The following is a 21,612-nucleotide window of genomic DNA, read 5'->3' as shown; positions in this document are numbered from 1 at the left end:
TTTGACACTCAGTAAAATATTAAACTGCTCGTAGTCCAGGATCCGTAGAACATTTTTTACAACTGATTACTAACAAGTTAATTTTTCGTGAGTAGCTTCATCTCGATGAGACGATAAGCTTTTTTATTTACCGTAGTTCTTGATTCTGGTACCTAACTGAGTTACAAGGAATAAAAATTCCTAGATTTTGTTCGTTGGAACAAGATAATGTAAAACCACGCAACGGCTGTTATGTTGTATACCTATTAATTACCAGTTGTACAAAATGTTCTACGGATCCCTGACTATCGACCTCATTGGTCTAATGGGGTGGTAACATGTGGTTCGAATCAGCGCCGGACCGACGTAAATTTTAGAATGGAGCGAGATCCAGTTATGGCGCCTTTCCTGTTTGCTCCTAACATTATATACTAGGGACGTTTGAAAAGTTCGTAGTCTAACGTATATTGGAATGCCATACATTTTTAACCAACTTCAAAAAAGGAGGAGGTTTCTCAATTCGACCGTTCGATTTCGAGTCGATTCAAGCCGTTTAAATCATAAAGATTTTAACTGGACTTTCAGACACTTCTTTCAGATACGGCTTTAATTAACACAGCACTAACTTGGTACCGCCTTCAAACTGATCAGAAGGTAGCACATACGATGTTATGTTTCGCTTTTAATTTAATGGAAACTTTTTTATTTTGAGGTCGGTTGTTCTTTTTTATTCTTTTTTTTTTTTTAATTACCCTCATGTTAAAGCTACATTATTCAATATATAGCTATATTAATAGAATAAAATTTCATGCATTCATTTGCATTCGTTACGTTCCCTACGCGATCCCGTCAAACAAATCGTGACTACTCACATTTTTTTTTCTTTCGCTTTCGTATATATCGTGAAAAAGTGAGTGACGAAATTCCAACGTTGTCATATCAGCGTCGAAAATAACCAGGGAAGAAAATAACGATAGACCGTCAACGTCGACATCTGACGAAAAAATTCAAAAAAATTGTGACATGGTCATGTCTTATCAAAGTTTGACTTTTAGAAAGATAGCTGACTCTAGCATCTCAACAGAAGGCAAACATCAGATAATCGCCTTGGCTTCTTTAAGTTGAACAAATACGCGATCGACTGACGAATTTTCGCTACTGCTTTTTTTGACCATGGTTAAAACCTGAGTATATTACTTTACTCCAGAAACAAAAGTACAGTCTAAAAGTGGACACGACCAGGATCCAATGTTCCAAAAAAGGCAGAAGCGGTTTTGCGTGTTGGAAAAGTAATGGCCTCAGTTTTTGAGATTCGCGGGATGTAATTACGGAGGATTACTAAAAAAAGGCGTAAATATAAACTCTGCTTAATAGTGAAATTTGCTGCGATGTTTTAGAGGACAAATTAAAGAAAAATGGCCATGGTCATTGAGAAGAAACGTTTGTTAAAGCATAGCAGAAATTCATCAGTATAATTTAGAATTCTTACCTTACCACCATATTCATAGGATCTAGTCTCGTCTCCATCAGACTTTTATCTATTTCCGAAGCTAGAAAAAACACTTATCGAGTTCGTATCGTATCGATTTTTATGAAAGTAGTCTATCATTTTCTAATAGTTTAAAGAAAAAAAATAGCTGGTATAGAAAAGTTTTCAGGTCAACAAAATAAGTGTATTGAGCTCTAAATAAAGTTGAAAAATAAATTAACTAAAAAATTATAGCTTTGTAGTTTCCTGGTTTACTTCGGCTACGAACTTACCTACTCAGACCAATTGAAAATCAGGCACAATACCGTCTCTCGATCACGTAGTGCCCGGGTGCAATCATCACCCTAGCGCCCCCTAGTACCCATAGAACCCGCGCGGCGAGCGGCGCTTGGGTGCCCCTGAGATTGCGACACCCGGGTATAACGCACCCCCTGCACTATAGGTAAAGACTCTAGCTCACGTAGCGCCCGGGTGCAATCATCACCCTAGCGCCCTCTATTACCTGTATATATCCGGGTTAAAATCAACGCACTCCCTGCACCATAGGTAAAGAAAGACGCCCCTATTAGAAGTAAATTCACGCACGTCGCGTTCATCTCTTCGCTTTAAATATAGACGATCGAGAAGATTATTAGATTTAAATTACAAAATTTCTGTGGTTCTTTCAGAAACGGCTTTAATTAAAACATCACTGGCTTGGCACCGCCTTCTAACTGATCAGAAGGTACCACATAGGTAAGATGTTATTTTTTGCTTTTTAGTTTAGGGTAATTTTTGAGTTGGAAGTCGGTTGAATTTTTTTTATTAAAATTTTATTTTTTAATTTCTAAGTGTTAGCACACCTACTGAGTGTGAATAAAAATTAATAAGCAATTAATTAATAAGCAATTAGTTGAAACGTTATTTAAGATAATAACGTTTCAACTAATTGCTTATTAATTTTTATTCACACTGAAAAGTATCTAAGTCCTACAATCCCAATTTCAAAAATACTACTTTAACTCATATACAAAATTTCAGTCCCCCTTTCTCCACACGTAATATGAATATTCAGAAAAACGTGAAAGGTGACTGTCCTCCGTCTTCATCACCAGACCCCCTATGCAGTCACAATCCATATGGTTGGAAAGTTCTCATCAATATAAAATTTATCAAGTCCAGACACAAGGTAGCTACTGTGAACCGTCGAGGAGTTCCCTTAACTCTCCTTCATCTTCGTCACCAGACCCCTTATACAGTCACAACCTACCCAGGTGGAAAGTTCTCATCAATACATGTGAGCCATTGAGGAGTTCTCTTAACTGTCCTTCGTCTTCATCATCAGACCCTTAATACAGTCACAACCCATCTAGGTGGAAAGTTCTCATTAATACGAATAAATCAAACCCAAACAAAAGGTACCTGCTGTAAATCGTTGACGAGTTCCATCGTCTGTGTTTCGGCTCCATCATCAGACCAACTCCAGACCTTCATAAAATACCTTATGGAAACACTAACAAACGCACTAGCCGTCCCTACGATTTTCAAAAGTTCCTCTCGATTTCTCCAGGATGCCATCATCAGATCCTGACATGAAAAAAATTGGACCACCCTGGAATCAAACCCTTCAAAACAACACAGTTGACTGTAAGTTCAAATTCAATTTTGCACTTGTGTTAGACAAGACATCGTTACAAAATAGTATTACTGGTAAAATATTAAAAAATATCAGTTTCAAAAAATAAAGAGCTTGTACCTGTTTTTATTTTGATCGTTTTTGTGGTGTGGATCAGTGGAATTTTAAATATATATATTTTGCGATAGCCAGACATACCTCATTTTAAAAATGCTGAAATATGGTTAGCCTTTGGTTTTACTATAAGTTAGTACAATTTGCAGTTTGGACCATGGTAGCTTCAACTAATTGGGAATAGTTTTTAAATGTATGCTCCGTATTATTTAGTTACATAGGTAATTAAACTAGGTAACTTTATAACACGGAGTCTACGTTTCAATAATTGCTCTTATCGTCTGCCTCGTTATCAAGATTAAGTGAAGATGAAGATGAAGACGAGGTGAAGAAAATAAGAACTTGGGAATGGTTTCTACAACATCGTCTCCATAAGATTTTGTTACTTAATCGTATCGAGAAGATGTCTAAGTAACTGTTCTTACATTATTCGTCCTCGATGTCAAGATTGAAGACCAAGATTGAAGATTTTTTTGTAATGTTAGAACATCAGACAAATTAGTCGTAAGTCATTTTGTTATAAGTAATTTGTTTGTTTTGTAATGATTTTCTATGTGTTTGTTTTTTGGTGATAGAGATAGCCTGGTGTAGTCAGACATACCTTCATTTAGAAGGTGATATTGTGTTTGTAACAGTACAAACTGCCACTAGGCCCTCTGTATCACTCGTAAAACTAATTAAAAAGTGATTTGAAGTCTATATGTAATTCGATTCCACTCACTTCCTTAAAAGATAAATAACGTAGGTAAATACGAATATTAGTAGTGGACCAACTTTGTTAAACTGGTGTCGTAACTTAGACAAATCTTGAAAACGTCGCTAACAGGTTCAATTTTATTTCTAGGACTGATTCAATTGTTTTTCAGAGACTTACTTAAATATGTCTGTACCGGTACGATACAAAAAACATTATCCAACAAGACATTGCAGAAAGTAATAAATGAGAAGCGAGGTAACAAACACACGTAGAATGATTAATTTATAATTATAATATCAAGATACTCTACGACAAGTTTGTTGGTGTAAATTCTAATTTTCTTTAATAGTACACTTGTACCCAAAGATGTTAAATTTTGTTGGGTTGATGTGTTACTAGTCACACAATGGTCTAAGATCACAATAGAGTGTTCTCTGCCGTTCCAGAGTCGCATCGCTGACAACGTGGGGATGGAGGCTCCGCAGGAGCCCCGACTGGCCGATGTTGGTATGAAGGCTTTTATTTAATCTTGGTAGACGCTCACTAACTCAAATCATGAAGCTTTTGTCAAGATGAAGTCAAGATGAAGATGACTTTAGGGAATCGTTTCTGGGATTCCTATCTTAACGATTTTATAATATAATCGGTGAGATTAGAGTTTTTAGAAACTGCTCTCATTATTGCCTCGTTGTCAAGATTGAAGACGAAGATTGAAGATTTTCTTGTAATGTTTCAACATCAGCCGTAAAACATTTTGTAATAAGTATTTGTTTGTTTTGTAACTTTTATTTATGTGTATGTTTTTGTGGTAGAACGAGAGGCTGCTGTAGTTAGACATGCCTCATTGTATGAAGGCTGAAAGTTTGTAATAGCGGTAGCCAATTTGGAGTTTGGACCGGGCTTTCGCAATGCCCTGTGACAGACAACCTGTTATTTAACAAAAATACGCATTGCAAGCTATTTTATAACGCAAAGACTGTCCTAACTCCATAACTGGCTACTGTACTTACTTATGATATTGTATAGTATGGTGCTGGATAATTTATTCCGATGGTGTACACATCACTCATAGTTATTATTACAACTTAAACCGTTTGATTGGTTTAAACTTAGAACTAAACAGGTTTTATATTGTTTTTTGTTGAAATATGTCAATGATTTATGGCACAAGACATGAGTATCTAACCATATTCATATAGGAGGTGGCTATAATTCCATTGTCTGTCTTTTCTAGATGAGTCGAAGTAGCTTCAACTAATTGGGAATAGTTTTAAAAATGTATGCTCCATATTATTTAGTTACATAGGTAATTAAACTAAGTAACACGGAGTCTACGTTTCAATAACTGCTCTTATCGTCTGCCTCGTTATCAAGATTAAGTGAAGATGAAGATGAAGATGAGGTGAAGAAAATAAGAACTTGGGAATGGTTTCTACAGCATCGTCTCCTTATGATTTTGTTACTTAATCTAAGGGAGAAGATGTCTAAGTGACTGTTCTTACATTATTCGTCCTCGATGTCAAGATTGAAGACCAAGATTGAAGATTTTTTTTTGTAATATTAGAACATCAGACAAATTAGTCGTAAACATTTTGTTATAAGTAATTTGTTTGTTTTGTAATGATTTTCTATGTGTTTGTTTTTTGGTGATAGAGATAGCCTGGTGTAGTCAGACATACCTTCATTTAGAAGGTGATATTGTGTTTGTAGATTCAGGTGTAAAGGAGTCTGCTGCAACAGCTACTTGGGAATAGTTTTTGACTATCAACGATTAACTTAGATATCTACTGTGGCTTGTATCTTGAAAATCGCTTTTTCTTATGTTAAAAAATGTATACATACGTCGTTGTTTTACAATCATAGTTATTATTACAACTTAAACCGTTTGATTAGTTTAAACTTAAAACTAAACAGGTTTTATATTGTTTTTTTGTTGAAATATGTCAATGATTTATGGAACAAGACATGCCGAGTATCTAACTATATTCATATAGGAGGTGGCTATAGTTCCATTGTCTGTCTTTTCTAGATGAGTCCAGTAAACCCAGATAAGGACTTCGTTGAGCTTGAGTCGTCGCCGCCGAAGGACGACGATGGTGCTCCTATCACTGGTTACATCATCCAGAAGAAGGAAATTGAAGGAAGGTATGTATGATGGGCTTTGTACTTAAATTTATCTCGATACCTATTATGATGTGATCATATTATCTGTAGCGCTATTGTGTAACTATGTTGAAGTCATCTCTAAATATCTCTCTCTAACACCATACTATATATCGAGAATATAGAAGTGAATCAGAATTTCGCACTTGTGTTAGACAAGACATCGTTACAAAATAGTATTACTGGTAAAATATTAAAAAAAAAAAACACACGCCTTTATTTATCGCTGTATTTTAATCAATGAATAAGTTTGGCTACGTCATTATTATAAGGATGCGTATAAGGGACACATTTTAAGATCTATTTACAAAAGAAATATTGTGTACTCCGAAAATATTCATTTTAGTAACATGTTCCTTGTACATTTTGAAGTAATTTTTGTTAAAGAATATAACCCTAGAGTTATGGGAAATACTCCCGAACAACCTGTGTCCCTAGCGGGAGTTTTCAATATTTTCATACTGTTACCATCACGTTGACGCAAATTTATATGGAATTGAACAGTTGTGCAGTAGTGCCACTAGATGGCGCTGTTTCAATTCCTTAGAAATTCGCGTTTACGTTACGTGACAGTAACAGTACAAACTGCCACTAGGCCCTCTGTATCACTCGTAAAACTAATTAAAAAATGATTTGAAGTCTATATGTAATTCGATTCCACTCACTTCCTTAAAAGATAAATAACGTAGGTAGATACGAATATTAGTAGTGGACCAACTTTGTTAAACTGGTGTCGTAACTTAGACAAATCTTGAAAACGTCGCTAACAGGTTCAATTTTATTTCTAGGACTGATTCAATTGTTTTTCAGAGACTTACTTAAATATGTCTGTACCGGTACGATACAAAAAACATTATCCAACAAGACATTGCAGAAAGTAGTAAATGAGAAGCGAGGTAACAAACACACGTAGAATGATTAATTTATAATTATAATATCAAGATACTCTACGACAAGTTTGTTGGTGTAAATTCTAATTTTCTTTAATAGTACACTTGTACCCAAAGATGTTAAATTTTGTTGGGTTGATGTGTTACTAGCGCATGAAAAATGAAGCAGTCATAAGAGGAATTTTATACACAATTCAATGTTAATAGTGATCAACAACGCACGTTATCTAAACAAAAATTATACCTAAATATCGACTATAATGTCGAATTGTGTGTTCAGAAAGTATAAAAATTATATATACATAATTATATAATGGAATTAAAGACAAAATTTTACATGTGTGCTCTCAGTGTTGTAGCCTATTATTCGGATCACTTTTTGTGGTGATTTTATAGGGACGTATCCGATGTATAGTATGAAATTTTCATTGCTTGTACCTGATTATAGAGACAAGCAGGTGGTTCACCTAATATTAGGTGAAAAACCACAGCCTGTAACAGAATACTATTTCACCTTGCAGGGCACACTCGCAACCAACATGATCAAATGATCAAATGCCCTGCGTTCGTTAACCAGATGTATAGGTGTCAATTCTTGTGTGCCAGTAATATTACCGGCAACTATTTGAACCGAATCACAACAATAGATTTCTCTGCATGGCTTTAGAAGTAAGCGTGGCGATAGCATTTCCTCGTGTTATCGCCGTTTAGTGTTGGAAATAGTAGTCTGTGACGGATATGACGTCGCTCGTTCTCGTGTTGGCTTCAGTGTGCTCGTGGCGTTCGAGTCGTCCACATCTCTTGTTGTGTAATTCTTTATGGGTTACTTGGGATAGTCGGGGAGAGTGACTTGAGTGGAAAAGGGGAGTGTTTGATATCAGTCAAAGGATCCTTTAACCCTACACACATCGTTCACAAGTACGTGACTCCACTCAAGGTCATTCTCTGCCATTCTAGGGTCTTATTTTGGTTACAGTTAGATTTGGTAATTAAGTTGTCCTGACAAGTGTTGTGAATCATAACCTTTGTTCGATATTAGTTTTCTTATATTTGTAATCACCTTTGAGTCCTATAATATCAGAAGTGCGATAAAGAACTTGTGTCCACATAATGAATAAAGATAACGACAATTTAAAACTATCCTAAATCAGGCCAATCGTTTCTCATTTCTTTGTTAATATGGTATGAAAGCATTTTTTATAAAAAGAGGGTAACAAATTAATTTAATATAGTACACTGATGAGTTTTATATTACGGTATTGTTAAATTCGAATGTAAATAGTGTGTGAATCGTAATTTCAAGTTTTAAGTATTGACGGTATAACTTTAGTATTGACGGTATTGACAGAATATGTTTAGAAATTGTGTTTCACGGTGTTCTCGATGAAATTTTGCGTTTTAATATTATGACAAGACGCGAAATAATGCCGTATAGATTTTGTGTTAATAATTACAAATTATAACTGTTTGAAATTTGTGAATTTTGGTTACCGGATTAAGTAACCCTACTGTAACTTTTCTATAAAAATGAGTCATACACGACCTTAGATACAATGGTGACTTGAACTATACATAACCCTAGATACACAAGGCCCATACACACTCATTCGATTAAAAATGAGTCATACACGACCTTCAATAGTGGTTTGTACACGCTCAAGTTGTTAGTGTAAACGCAACTGCACCAGACACGGACGCGATCCAGGGACGGATGCGCCACCAGGATGGCTGAATGTTATCACCGTTTAGTGTTGGAAATAGTAGTCTGTGACGGATATGACGTCGCTCGTTCTCGTGTTGGCTTCAGTGTGCTCGTGGCGTTCGAGTCGTCCACATCTCTAGTTGTGTAATTCTTTATGGGTTACTTGGGATAGTCGGGGAGAGTGACTTGAGTGGAAAAGGGGAGTGTTTGATATCAGTCAAAGGATCCTTTAACCCTACACACATCGTTCACAAGTACGTGACTCCACTCAAGGTCATTCTCTGCTTTTGTTCGATATTAGTTTTCTTATATTTGTAATCACCTTTGAGTCCTATAATACACGGAAGAAATCTATCTCAAACTGCTACTGCTAAAATGTTTCAAATGTTACTTCTATTTTAAATCACTATACTTATTTACTGAATTAAAAACTATTGAAAACAAGTATGCTATATGGCAATTTAGTTAATAAGAACTTTTATACTTTGTAATGATTCAATGATAACTAGTAGTACTGACTTCCGGTGCCACTACTTTAGTACGGCACTAGGTTTTTCGACATTTATTTTTAATCACCACTACTCTAACAAACACACTATAACAAAGGCGTACATTAATAATAATTAGTCGTAATTTATCATTTGTACCTGAGAAATTTTATTCACTCGCGTACTCACCTGTACCACACAGAAGTGACGGCATATTGCTCAGAGTTATTTTCTGATATAGTAACAGCCTTCTAAGCGTTATTCGCGTTGGTTCATTTCACAGGTAATTTTTTTTCAAGGACTTGTAGTCTATAGTATGGTGATACGCGTTCAAGAAAATTAAATATCTAGAGGGTAGTTACTGAAAAAGTCTTCGTTCAGTATTGCGCGACCTTTCGGCGTGATACAGTCGTTTCACAGAAAACATATTGGTCGTGTATCCATTTGACTCCTAAATGGACGACCGGTCGCCCATCGTATCCGTTACGTGACATGTAAAAAAATATAAATTAAACTAAGGGCAATAGGCGAGCACAGTATCATGCTCCGCGCGATAGAGGAATATAAAGATTTTTTAAATGGCTCACAACGGTAGTTTAAAACCGCATTCCCTGACTGTCGGCTTCTTCAACGCAGACAGGCTTTTCGATAAAATACGTGTGTACACTGTACATGTAAAGTGGGGATGAATTTACAAATCTCATAGTGTGGGGTATCGTTGGATAGGTCTTTAAAAGATATGAGTGTGATCTTCCACCACTATTTTTCGATTTACCTACTCGCAATATATTTTTAGTCTATATTGATCAGTCTATGACTATAATCTCACCTGAGGTGATGATGCAATCTAAGATGGAAGCGGGCTTACTTGTTAGGAGGAGGATGAAAATCGACCCCTTTCGGTTTATACACGACATCGTACCGCAACGCTAAATCACTTGGCGATACGTCTTTGCCGGTAGTAACTAGCCAACAAGCCAAGGCCGAAGCCTCCCAACAGCCAGACCTGGACCTGATCCCGGGCATGCACTTTGCATTTCAAGATATTAAATACCACTTCTGTGGAAAACATCGTGAGGAAATCTGCATACTTGAAAATTTTCTTAATTCTGTACTTTGTGAAGTCTGCCAATCCGCATTGGGCCAGCGTGGTGGACTATTGGCCGAATCTCTTCACAGAATGAGAGGGGTTACCTCTCATTCTGTGAAGAGATTCGTGCCCAACAGCGAGCCGAATAGGGGTTGATAATGATGATTACTATACACAAAATATTTATAAGTTCCTACTTCTACCCCTACTGTGGAAATTAAGTTACGAGCAGTTTAATATTTTGACACTCAGTAAAATATTAAACTGCTCGTAGTCCAGGATCCGTAGAACATTTTTTACAACTGATTACTACAAGTTAATTTTTCGTGAGTAGCTTCATCTCGATGAGACGATCAGCTTTTTTATTTACCGTAGTTCTTGATTCTGGTACCTAACTGAGTTACAAGGAATAAAAATTCCAAGATTTTGTTCGTTGGAACAAGATAATGTACAACCACGCAATGGCTGTTATGTTGTATACTTATTAATTACCAGTTGTACAAAATGTTCTACGGATCCCAGACTATCGACCTCATTGGTCTAATGGGGTGATAACATGTGGTTCGAATCCTGGACCGGGCTTATATGACATAATGAGCTTTTCTTTCTTCTAAGAAATTCTCTTTAAGGTAAAATTATACGTATCAGCCCGGAGTTGGGAAGTTGGTGATATTATACCCCCTTGCCTCGGAGAGTATGCTGTCGGTCCCAATTATTATCATTAACATCTGGTATTGGTCGTTAATGAAGTTCCATACCCCTCTCCTAAAAAAAGAAGCCTTGTTGTGGCCCGTAAAATAATGATGATGAATATTTATCAGGAAAGCTTCGCGTTCGCGCCCATATATTGTGACCCATATTGGAGCCACTATTGGAGGCTCCAAAATGTATCACACAATGGTCTAAGATCACAATAGAGTGTTCTCTGCCGTTCCAGAGTCGCATCGCTGACAACGTGGGGATGGAGGCTCCGCAGGAGCCCCGAGTGGCCGATGTTGGTATGAAGGCTTTTATTTAATCTTGGTAGACGCTCACTAACTCAAATCATGAAGCTTTTGTCAAGATGAAGTCAAGATGAAGATGACTTTAGGGAATCGTTTCTGGAATTCCTATCTTAACGATTTTATAATATAATCGGTGAGATTAGAGTTTTTAGAAACTGCTCTCATTATTGCCTCGTTGTCAAGATTGAAGACGAAGATTGAAGATTTTCTTGTAATGTTTCAACATCAGCCGTAAAACATTTTGTAATAAGTATTTGTTTGTTTTGTAACTTTTATTTATGTGTATGTTTTTGTGGTAGAACGAGAGGCTGCTGTAGTTAGACATGCCTCATTGTATGAAGGCTGAAAGTTTGTAATAGCGGTAGCCAATTTGGAGTTTGGACCGGGCTTTCGCAATGCCCTGTGACAGACAACCTGTTATTTAACAAAAATACGCATTGCAAGCTATTTTATAACGCAAAGACTGTCCTAACTCCATAACTGGCTACTGTACTTACTTATGGTATTGTATAGTATGGTGCTGGATAATTTATTCCGATGGTGTACATATCACTCATAGTTATTATTACAACTTAAACCGTTTGATTGGTTTAAACTTAAAACTAAACAGGTTTTATATTGTTTTTTGTTGAAATATGTCAATGATTTATGGCACAAGACATGAGTATCTAACCATATTCATATAGGAGGTGGCTATAATTCCATTGTCTGTCTTTTCTAGATGAGTCGAAGTAGCTTCAACTAATTGGGAATAGTTTTAAAAATGTATGCTCCATATTATTTAGTTACATAGGTAATTAAACTAAGTAACACGGAGTCTACGTTTCAATAACTGCTCTTATCGTCTGCCTCGTTATCAAGATTAAGTGAAGATGAAGATGAAGATGAGGTGAAGAAAATAAGAACTTGGGAATGGTTTCTACAGCATCGTCTCCTTATGATTTTGTTACTTAATCTAAGGGAGAAGATGTCTAAGTGACTGTTCTTACATTATTCGTCCTCGATGTCAAGATTGAAGACCAAGATTGAAGATTTTTTTTTGTAATATTAGAACATCAGACAAATTAGTCGTAAACATTTTGTTATAAGTAATTTGTTTGTTTTGTAATGATTTTCTATGTGTTTGTTTTTTGGTGATAGAGATAGCCTGGTGTAGTCAGACATACCTTCATTTAGAAGGTGATATTGTGTTTGTAGATTCAGGTGTAAAGGAGTCTGCTGCAACAGTTACTTGGGAATAGTTTTTGACTATCAACGATTAACTTAGATATCTACTGTGGCTTGTATCTTGAAAATCGCTTTTTCTTATGTTAAAAAATGTATACATACGTCGTTGTTTTACAATCATAGTTATTATTACAACTTAAACCGTTTGATTAGTTTAAACTTAAAACTAAACAGGTTTTATATTGTTTTTTTGTTGAAATATGTCAATGATTTATGGAACAAGACATGCCGAGTATCTAACTATATTCATATAGGAGGTGGCTATAGTTCCATTGTCTGTCTTTTCTAGATGAGTCCAGTAAACCCAGATAAGGACTTCGTTGAGCTTGAGTCGTCGCCGCCGAAGGACGACGATGGTGCTCCTATCGCTGGTTACATCATCCAGAAGAAGGAAATTGAAGGAAGGTATGTATGATGGGCTTTGTACTTAAATTTATCTCGATACCTATTATGATGTGATCATATTATCTGTAGCGCTATTGTGTAACTATGTTGAAGTCATCTCTAAATATCTCTCTCTAACACCATACTATATATCGAGAATATAGAAGTGAATCAGAATTTCGCACTTGTGTTAGACAAGACATCGTTACAAAATAGTATTACTGGTAAAATATTAAAAAAAAAACACACGCCTTTATCTATCGCTGTATTTTAATCAATGAATAAGTTTGGCTACGTCATTATTATAAGGATGCGTATAAGGGACACATTTTAAGATCTAGTTACAAAAGAAATATTGTGTACTCCGAAAATATTAATTTTAGTAACATGTTCCTTGTACATTTTGAAGTAATTTTTGTTAAAGAATATAACCCTAGAGATATGGGAAATACTCCCGAACAACCTGTGTCCCTAGCGGGAGTTTTCAATATTTTCATACTGTTACCATCACGTTGACGCAAATTTATATGGAATTGAAACAGTTGTGCAGTAGTGCCACTAGATGGCGCTGTTTCAATTCCTCAGAAATTCGCGTTTACGTTACGTGACAGTAACAGTACAAACTGCCACTAGGCCCTCTGTATCACTCGTAAAACTAATTAAAAAGTGATTTGAAGTCTATATGTAATTCGATTCCACTCACTTCCTTAAAAGATAAATAACGTAGGTAGATACGAATATTAGTAGTGGACCAACTTTGTTAAACTGGTGTCGTAACTTAGACAAATCTTGAAAACGTCGCTAACAGGTTCAATTTTATTTCTAGGACTGATTCAATTGTTTTTCAGAGACTTACTTAAATATGTCTGTACCGGTACGATACAAAAAACATTATCCAACAAGACATTGCAGAAAGTAGTAAATGAGAAGCGAGGTAACAAACACACGTAGAATGATTAATTTATAATTATAATATCAAGATACTCTACGACAAGTTTGTTGGTGTAAATTCTAATTTTCTTTAATAGTACACTTGTACCCAAAGATGTTAAATTTTGTTGGGTTGATGTGTTACTAGTCACACAATGGTCTAAGATCACAATAGAGTGTTCTCTGCCGTTCCAGAGTCGCATCGCTGACAACGTGGGGATGGAGGCTCCGCAGGAGCCCCGACTGGCCGATGTTGGTATGAAGGCTTTTATTTAATCTTGGTAGACGCTCACTAACTCAAATCATGAAGCTTTTGTCAAGATGAAGTCAAGATGAAGATGACTTTAGGGAATCGTTTCTGGGATTCCTATCTTAACGATTTTATAATATAATCGGTGAGATTAGAGTTTTTAGAAACTGCTCTCATTATTGCCTCGTTGTCAAGATTGAAGACGAAGATTGAAGATTTTCTTGTAATGTTTCAACATCAGCCGTAAAACATTTTGTAATAAGTATTTGTTTGTTTTGTAACTTTTATTTATGTGTATGTTTTTGTGGTAGAACGAGAGGCTGCTGTAGTTAGACATGCCTCATTGTATGAAGGCTGAAAGTTTGTAATAGCGGTAGCCAATTTGGAGTTTGGACCGGGCTTTCGCAATGCCCTGTGACAGACAACCTGTTATTTAACAAAAATACGCATTGCAAGCTATTTTATAACGCAAAGACTGTCCTAACTCCATAACTGGCTACTGTACTTACTTATGGTATTGTATAGTATGGTGCTGGATAATTTATTCCGATGGTGTACACATCACTCATAGTTATTATTACAACTTAAACCGTTTGATTGGTTTAAACTTAAAACTAAACAGGTTTTATATTGTTTTTTGTTGAAATATGTCAATGATTTATGGCACAAGACATGAGTATCTAACCATATTCATATAGGAGGTGGCTATAATTCCATTGTCTGTCTTTTCTAGATGAGTCGAAGTAGCTTCAACTAATTGGGAATAGTTTTAAAAATGTATGCTCCATATTATTTAGTTACATAGGTAATTAAACTAAGTAACACGGAGTCTACGTTTCAATAACTGCTCTTATCGTCTGCCTCGTTATCAAGATTAAGTGAAGATGAAGATGAAGATGAGGTGAAGAAAATAAGAACTTGGGAATGGTTTCTACAGCATCGTCTCCTTATGATTTTGTTACTTAATCTAAGGGAGAAGATGTCTAAGTGACTGTTCTTACATTATTCGTCCTCGATGTCAAGATTGAAGACCAAGATTGAAGATTTTTTTTTGTAATATTAGAACATCAGACAAATTAGTCGTAAACATTTTGTTATAAGTAATTTGTTTGTTTTGTAATGATTTTCTATGTGTTTGTTTTTTGGTGATAGAGATAGCCTGGTGTAGTCAGACATACCTTCATTTAGAAGGTGATATTGTGTTTGTAGATTCAGGTGTAAAGGAGTCTGCTGCAACAGTTACTTGGGAATAGTTTTTGACTATCAACGATTAACTTAGATATCTACTGTGGCTTGTATCTTGAAAATCGCTTTTTCTTATGTTAAAAAATGTATACATACGTCGTTGTTTTACAATCATAGTTATTATTACAACTTAAACCGTTTGATTAGTTTAAACTTAAAACTAAACAGGTTTTATATTGTTGTTTTGTTGAAATATGTCAATGATTTATGGAACAAGACATGCCGAGTATCTAACCATATTCATATAGGAGGTGGCTATAGTTCCATTGTCTGTCTTTTCTAGATGAGTCCAGTAAACCCAGATAAGGACTTCGTTGAGCTTGAGTCGTCGCCGCCGAAGGACGACGATGGTGCTCCTATCACTGGTTACATCATCCAGAAGAAGGAAATTGAAGGAAGGTATGTATGATGGGCTTTGTACTTAAATTTATCTCGATACCTATTATGATGTGATCATATTATCTGTAGCGCTATTGTGTAACTATGTTGAAGTCATCTCTAAATATCTCTCTCTAACACCATACTATATATCGAGAATACAGAAGTGAATCAGAATTTCGCACTTGTGTTAGACAAGACATCGTTACAAAATAGTATTACTGGTAAAATATTAAAAAAAAAAACACACGCCTTTATCTATCGCTGTATTTTAATCAATGAATAAGTTTGGCTACGTCATTATTATAAGGATGCGTATAAGGGACACATTTTAAGATCTATTTACAAAAGAAATATTGTGTACTCCGAAAATATTAATTTTAGTAACATGTTCCTTGTACATTTTGAAGTAATTTTTGTTAAAGAATATAACCCTAGAGTTATGGGAAATACTCCCGAACAACCTGTGTCCCTAGCGGGAGTTTTCAATATTTTCATACTGTTACCATCACGTTGACGCAAATTTATATGGAATTGAAACAGTTGTGCAGTAGTGCCACTAGATGGCGCTGTTTCAATTCCTCAGAAATTCGCGTTTACGTTACGTGACAGTAACAGTACAAACTGCCACTAGGCCCTCTGTATCACTCGTAAAACTAATTAAAAAGTGATTTGAAGTCTATATGTAATTCGATTCCACTCACTTCCTTAAAAGATAAATAACGTAGGTAGATACGAATATTAGTAGTGGACCAACTTTGTTAAACTGGTGTCGTAACTTAGACAAATCTTGAAAACGTCGCTAACAGGTTCAATTTTATTTCTAGGACTGATTCAATTGTTTTTCAGAGACTTACTTAAATATGTCTGTACCGGTACGATACAAAAAACATTATCCAACAAGACATTGCAGAAAGTAGTAAATGAGAAGCGAGGTAACAAACACACGTAGAATGATTAATTTATAATTATAATATCAAGATACTCTACGACAAGTTTGTTGGTGTAAATTCTAATTTTCTTTAACTACTACATTTGTACCCAAAGATGTTAAATTTTGTTGGGTTGATGTGTTACTAGCGCATGAAAATTGAAGCAGTCATAAGAGGAATTTTATACACAATTCAATGTTAATAGTGATCAACAACGCACGTTATCTAAACAAAAATTATACCTAAATATCGACTATAATGTCGAATTGTGTGTTCAGAAAGTATAAAAATTATATATACATAATTATATAATGGAATTAAAGACAAAATTTTACATGTGTGCTCTCAGTGTTGTAGCCTATTATTCGGATCACTTTTTGTGGTGATTTTATAGGGATGTATCCGATGTATAGTATGAAATTTTCATTGCTTGTACCTGATTATAGAGACAAGCAGGTGGTTCACCTAATATTAGGTGAAAAACCACAGCCTGTAACAGAATACTATTTCACCTTGCAGGGCACACTCGCAACCAACATGATCAAATGATCAAATGCCCTGCGTTCGTTAACCAGATGTATAGGTGTCAATTCTTGTATGCCAGTAATATTACCGGCAACTATTTGAACCGAATCACAACAATAGATTTCTCTGCATGGCTTTAGAAGTAAGCGTGGCGATAGCATTTCCTCGTGTTATCGCCGTTTAGTGTTGGAAATAGTAGTCTGTGACGGATATGACGTCGCTCGTTCTCGTGTTGGCTTCAGTGTGCTCGTGGCGTTCGAGTCGTCCACATCTCTTGTTGTGTAATTCTTTATGGGTTACTTGGGATAGTCGGGGAGAGTGACTTGAGTGGAAAAGGGGAGTGTTTGATATCAGTCAAAGGATCCTTTAACCCTACACACATCGTTCACAAGTACGTGACTCCACTCAAGGTCATTCTCTGCCATTCTAGGGTCTTATTTTGGTTACAGTTAGATTTGGTAATTAAGTTGTCCTGACAAGTGTTGTGAATCATAACCTTTGTTCGATATTAGTTTTCTTATATTTGTAATCACCTTTGAGTCCTATAATACACGGAAGAAATCTATCTCAAACTGCTACTGCTAAAATGTTTCAAATGTTACTTCTATTTTAAATCACTATACTTATTTACTGAATTAAAAACTATTGAAAACAAGTATGCTATATGGCAATTTAGTTAATAAGAACTTTTATACTTTGTAATGATTCAATGATAACTAGTAGTACTGACTTCCGGTGCCACTACTTTAGTACGGCACTAGGTTTTTCGACATTTATTTTTAATCACCACTACTCTAACAAACACACTATAACAAAGGCGTACATTAATAATAATTAGTCGTAATTTATCATTTGTACCTGAGAAATTTTATTCACTCGCGTACTCACCTGTACCACACAGAAGTGACGGCATATTGTTCAGAGTTATTTTCTGATATAGTAACAGCCTTCTAAGCGTTATTCGCGTTGGTTCATTTCACAGGTAATTTTTTTTCAAGGACTTGTAGTCTATAGTATGGTGATACGCGTTCAAGAAAATTAAATATCTAGAGGGTAGTTACTGAAAAAGTCTTCGTTCAGTATTGCGCGACCTTTCGGCGTGATACAGTCGTTTCACAGAAAACATATTGGTCGTGTATCCATTTGACTCCTAAATGGACGACCGGTCGCCCATCGTATCCGTTACGTGACATGTAAAAAAATATAAATTAAACTAAGGGCAATAGGCGAGCACAGTATCATGCTCCGCGCGATAGAGGAATATAAAGATTTTTTAAATGGCTCACAACGGTAGATTAAAACCGCATTCCCTGACTGTCGGCTTCTTCAACGCAGACAGGCTTTTCGATAAAATACGTGTGTACACTGTACATGTAAAGTGGGGATGAATTTACAAATCTCATAGTGTGGGGTATCGTTGGATAGGTCTTTAAAAGATATGAGTGTGATCTTCCACCACTATTTTTCGATTTACCTACTCGCAATATATTTTTAGTCTATATTGATCAGTCTATGACTATAATCTCACCTGAGGTGATGATGCAATCTAAGATGGAAGCGGGCTTACTTGTTAGGAGGAGGATGAAAATCGACCCCTTTCGGTTTATACACGACATCGTACCGCAACGCTAAATCACTTGGCGATACGTCTTTGCCGGTAGTAACTAGCCAACAAGCCAAGGCCGAAGCCTCCCAACAGCCAGACCTGGACCTGATCCCGGGCATGCACTTTCCTTCGGTTATGTGCATTTCAAGATATTAAATACCACTTGTCTGTGGAAAACATCGTGAGGAAATCTGCATACTTGAAAATTTTGTTAATTCTGTACTTTGTGAAGTCTGCCAATCCGCATTGGACCAGCGTGGTGGACTATTGGCCTAACCCCTCTCATTCTGTGAAGAGATTCGTGCCCAACAGCGAGCCGAATAGGGGTTGATAATGATGATTACTATACACATAATATTTATAAGTTCCTACTTCTACATCTACTGTGGAAATTAAGTTACGAGCAGTTTAATATTTTGACACTCAGTAAAATATTAAACTGCTCGTAGTCCAGGATCCGTAGAACATTTTTTACAACTGATTACTACAAGTTATTTTTTCGTGAGTAGCTTCATCTCGATGAGACGATCAGCTTTTTTATTTACCGTAGTTCTTGATTCTGGTACCTAACTGAGTTACAAGGAATAAAAATTCCAAGATTTTGTTCGTTGGAACAAGATAATGTACAACCACGCAATGGCTGTTATGTTGTATACTTATTAATTACCAGTTGTACAAAATGTTCTACGGATCCCAGACTATCGACCTCATTGGTCTAATGGGGTGATAACATGTGGTTCGAATCCTGGACCGGGCTTATATGACATAATGAGCTTTTCTTTCTTCTAAGAAATTCTCTTTAAGGTAAAATTATACGTATCAGCCCGGAGTTGGGAAGTTGGTGATATTATACCCCCTTGCCTCGGAGAGTATGCTGTCGGTCCCAATCATTATCATTAACATCTGGTATTGGTCGTTAATGAAGTTCCATACCCCTCTCCTAAAAAAAGAAGCCTTGTAGTGGCCCGTAAAATAATGATGATGAATATTTAACAGGAAAGCTTCGCGTTCGCGCCCATATATTGTGACCCATATTGGAGCCACTATTGGAGGCTCCAAAATGTATCACACAATGGTCTAAGATCACAATAGAGTGTTCTCTGCCGTTCCAGAGTCGCATCGCTGACAACGTGGGGATGGAGGCTCCGCAGGAGCCCCGAGTGGCCGATGTTGGTATGAAGGCTTTTATTTAATCTTGGTAGACGCTCACTAACTCAAATCATGAAGCTTTTGTCAAGATGAAGTCAAGATGAAGATGACTTTAGGGAATCGTTTCTGGAATTCCTATCTTAACGATTTTATAATATAATCGGTGAGATTAGAGTTTTTAGAAACTGCTCTCATTATTGCCTCGTTGTCAAGATTGAAGACGAAGATTGAAGATTTTCTTGTAATGTTTCAACATCAGCCGTAAAACATTTTGTAATAAGTATTTGTTTGTTTTGTAACTTTTATTTATGTGTATGTTTTTGTGGTAGAACGAGAGGCTGCTGTAGTTAGACATGCCTCATTGTATGAAGGCTGAAAGTTTGTAATAGCGGTAGCCAATTTGGAGTTTGGACCGGGCTTTCGCAATGCCCTGTGACAGACAACCTGTTATTTAACAAAAATACGCATTGCAAGCTATTTTATAACGCAAAGACTGTCCTAACTCCATAACTGGCTACTGTACTTACTTATGGTATTGTATAGTATGGTGCTGGATAATTTATTCCGATGGTGTACATATCACTCATAGTTATTATTACAACTTAAACCGTTTGATTGGTTTAAACTTAAAACTAAACAGGTTTTATATTGTTTTTTTGTTGAAATATGTCAATGATTTATGGATCAAGACATGCCGAGTATCTAACCATATTCATATAGGAGGTAGCTATAGTTCCATTGTCTGTCTTTTCTAGATGAGTCCAGTAAACTCGGATAAGGACTTCGTTGAGCTTGAGTCGTCGCCGCCGAAGGACAACGATGGTGCTCCCATCACTGGTTACATCATCCAGAAGAAGGAAATTGGAGGAAGGTATGTATGCTGGGCTTTGTACTTAAATTTATCTCGATACCTATTATGATGTGATCATATTATCTGTAGCGCTATTGTGTAACTATGTTGAAGTCATCTCTAAATATCTCTCTCTAACACCATACTATATATCGAGAATACAGAAGTGAATCAGAATTTCGCACTTGTGTTAGACAAGACATCGTTACAAAATAGTATTACTGGTAAAATATTAAAAAATATCAGTTTCAAAAAATAAAGAGCTTGTACCTGTTTTTATTTCGATCGTTTTTGTGGTGTGGATCAGTGGAATTTTAAATATATATATTTTGCGATAGCCAGACATACCTCATTTTAAAAATGCTGAAATATGGTTAGCCTTTGGTTTTACTATAAGTTAGTACAATTTGGAGTTTGGACCACGGTAGCTTCAACTAATTGGGAATAGTTTTTAAATGTATGCTCCGTATTATTTAGTTACATAGGTAATTAAACTAAGTAACTTTATACCACGGAGTCTACGTTTCAATAATTGCTCTTATCGTCTGCCTCGTTATCAAGATTAAGTGAAGATGAAGATGAAGATGAGGTGAAGAAAATAAGAACTTGGGAATGGTTTCTAAAATATCGTCTCCCTATGATTTTGTTACTTAATCGTATGGAGAAGATGTCTGAGTAACTGTTCTTACATTATTCGGCCTCGATGTCAAGATTGAAGACCAAGATTGAAGATTTTTTTGTAATGTTAAACATCAGACGAATTAGTCGTAAGTCATTTTGTTATAAGTAATTTGTTTGTTTTGTAATGATTTTCTATGTGTTTGTTTTTTGGTAGAAGATAGTCTGGTGTAGTCAGAAATATCTCATTGTATGAAGGCTGAAAGTTTGTTACCCCACTTACTTTA

The 21,612-nt window shown here is 35.9% G+C and overlaps 1 protein-coding gene across 1 annotated transcript in view; it reads right to left on the bottom strand.

Moving 5' to 3' along the window:
* Positions 1–21,612, bottom strand: part of LOC112046356 (peroxidasin) — a 153,129-nt gene that overhangs the window by 39,374 nt on the left and 92,143 nt on the right. The window lies entirely within an intron of this gene.

The sequence above is a fragment of the Bicyclus anynana genome, chromosome Z (assembly GCF_947172395.1).
Source record: "Bicyclus anynana chromosome Z, ilBicAnyn1.1, whole genome shotgun sequence".
Lineage (NCBI taxonomy): Eukaryota > Metazoa > Arthropoda > Insecta > Lepidoptera > Nymphalidae > Bicyclus > Bicyclus anynana.
This window is presented reverse-complemented; position numbering and strand designations above follow the sequence as displayed.